This window comes from Cupressus sempervirens, chromosome 7, assembly GCF_028749045.1.
Source record: "Cupressus sempervirens isolate cs-2001-9-10 chromosome 7, ASM2874904v1, whole genome shotgun sequence".
NCBI lineage: Eukaryota > Viridiplantae > Streptophyta > Pinopsida > Cupressales > Cupressaceae > Cupressus > Cupressus sempervirens.
In genome coordinates, this window is record NC_143124.1 from 686,708,798 (window position 1) to 686,711,976 (window position 3,179).

Consider the following 3,179-nt stretch of genomic DNA (forward strand, 5'->3'; position numbering starts at 1 on the left):
ACCATCTCGCCTCACCAGGTTGCCCCACTAGGTCGCCTCTTCTTTAAAACTGCTCACCATGTCAGCTCCCCAAGTCAGCTCACCAAGTCAACTATTCAGGTTGCCTCACCAAGTTGACCCCTTAAGTTCGCTCACCAAGTCAGCTCCCTAAGTCAGCTCACCAAGTCGAATCACCTAGTCATTTTACCACCTTGCCCCAGCAAGTGTGCTCGCCAAGTTGCCCCACCGAGTTGCTTCTCTAAGCCCACTCACCATGTCAGCTCACCAAGTCAGTTGTTCAAGTATGTTGCCAAGTCAACTCTTTAAGTTCACTCACCAGGTCAGCTCGCCCAAGTCACCTCTTTAAGTTTGCTCGCCAGGTCGGCCCGCCCAAGTCACATCAGCTAGCTAACTCGTCGAGTCACCTCACAAAGTTGACTCTTTAAGTGCGCTCACCAAGTTAGCTCACCAAGTCAACTCACCATCTCGCCTCGATAAGTTGGCTTGCTGAGTTACCCCACCAAGTCGTCGCCTCTTTAAGCTCACTCACGGTGTCAGCTCATCAGGTTGGCTCACCAAGTTGACTAATCAAGTAGGCCCACCAAGTCACCTCAAGGATAGCTCCTCACCATGAGTCACCTCACCATGTTGACTAAATGAGTTGCCTCACCATGTTGACTCTTTGAGCCCACTCGCCAGGTCGCCTCACCAAGTCGACTCGAGCATGTTGCTAAGTCGACTCTATAAGTTCGCTCGCTAGGTCAATTTGCCAAGTCAGCTCACCATGTCCTCTTAACGAACCAACTCACCGAGTTGCCTCACCACGTTGGCTCTCTAATTCCACTCACCAAGTCGCCCCACCAACTCGCCCCGTCAGGCCCACTCACCACCTCGCCCCGTTAGGCCCACTCTCACCAAGTTGACTCTTTAAGTCTACTCATCAAGTCGAGCCACCAAGTACTCTCACCAAGTCGACTCTTTGAGTCCGTTCATCAAGTCACCCCACCAAGTACTCTAACCAAGTTGATTCTTCAAGTGCATTCATCAAGTCGCCCCACCAAGTAGTCTCACCAAGTCGACTCTTTAAGTCCTTTCATCAAGTCACCCCACCAAGTACTCTCACCAAGTCAACTCTTTAGGTCCGTTCATAGAGTCACCCCACCAAGTCGACCCTTCAAGTGCGTTCATCAAGTCACCCCACCAAGTCGACTCTTTAAGTTCATTCATCAAGTCACCCCGCCAGGTCAACCCACAAATTACTCTCACCAAGTCGACCCTTTAAGTTCGTTCATCAAGTCACCCCGCCAGGTCAGCCCACCAAGTGGACTCTTTAAGTTCATTCATGAAGTCACTTTGCCAAGTCAGCCCACCAAGTTGACTCTTTAAGTTCGTTCATCAAGTCACCCCGCCAGGTCAGCCCACCAACTACTCTCACCAAGTCAACTCTTTAAGTTTTCTCACCAAGTCACCCCGCCAAGTCGGCCCACCGAGTACTCTCACCAGGTCGACTCTTTAGGTTTGTTCATCAGGTCACCCCACCAAGTACTCTCACCAAGTCCACTCTTTAAGTTCATTCATCAAGTCGCTCTGCCAGGTCGGCCCGTCAAGTACTCTCACCAAGTCGACCCTTTAAGTTCGGTCATCAAGTCACCCCGCCAGGTCGGCCCACCAAGTACTCTCACAAAGTTGACTCTTTAGGTTCATTCATAAATTCACCCCACCAGCTCGGCCCACCAAGTTCTCTTACCAGGTTGACTCTTTAAGTTCGTTCATCAAGTCACCCCGCCAGTTTGACCCACCAAGTACTCTCACGAAGTTGACTCTCTAAGTTCGTTCATCAAGTCACCCTGCCAGGTCAGCCCACCAAGTACTCTCACCAAGTCACCCCGCTATTTTGACCTACCAAGTTGACTCTTTAAGTTCGTTCATCAAGTCACCCGGCCAAGTCGGCCCACCAAGTCAATTCTTTAAGTTCGTTCATCAAGTCACATGCCCAGGTCAGCCCACCGAGTACTCTCACCAAGTCGACCCTTTAAGTTTGTTCATCAAGTCACCCAGCTAGGTCGGCCCACCAAGTCACCAAGTACTCTCACCAAGTCGACTCTCTAAGTTCGTTCATCAAGTCACCCCGCCAGGTCAGCCCACCAAGTCAAATCTTTAAGTTCGTTCATCAAGTCACCCCACCAAGTACTCTAACCAAGTCAATTCTTCAAGTGCGTTCATCAAGTCACCCAACCAAGTACTCTCACCAAGTCGACTCTTTAACTATGTTCATCAAGTCACCCCACCAAGTAATCTCACCAATTCGACTCTTTAAGTCTGTTCATCAAGTCACCCCACCAAGTACTCCCACCAAGTTGACTCTTTAAGTCAGTTCACGAAGTCACCCAACTAGGTCGGCCCATCAAGTACTCTCACCAAGTTGACTCTCTAAGTTTTTTCATCAGGTCACCCCACTGATTACTCTCGCCAAGTCAACTCTTTAGGTCCGTTCATCAAGTCACCCCGCAAAGTCGACCCTTTAAGTTTGTTCATCAAGTCACCCCACCAAGTCGACTCTTTAAGTCCTTTCATCAAGTCACCAGAACAACTACTCTCACCAAGTCGACTCTATAAGTCCGTTCATCAAGTCACCCCACCAGGTCGGCCCACCAAGTACTCCCACCAAGTCAACTCTTTAAGTCTATTCATCAATTCACCCCGCCAAGTACTCTCACCAAGTCAACTCTTTAGGTCCGTTCATCAAGTCACCCCACCAAGTCGACCCTTTAAGTCCGTTCATCAAGTCGCCCCACCAAGTACTCACCAAGTCGACTCTTTAAGTCCTTTCGTCAAGTCACCCCACCAAGTCGACTCTTCAAGTTCGTTCATCAAGTCACCAGAACAAGTACTCTAACCAAGTCGACTCTTTAAGTCCATCCATAAAGTCACCCCACCAGGTCGGCGCACCAAGTACTCCCACAAAGTTTACTCTTTAAGTCCATTCATCAGTTCACCCCACCAAGTACTCTCACCAAGTTGACTCTTTAAGTATGCTCATCAAGTCGGGCCACCAAGTACTGTCACCAAGTCGACTCTTTGAGTTCGTTCATCAAGTCGCCCCACCAAGTACTCTAACCAAGTCGATTCTTCAAGTGCATTCATCAAGTCACCCCACCAAGTACTCTCACCAAGTCGACTCTTTAAGTCCTTTCATCAAG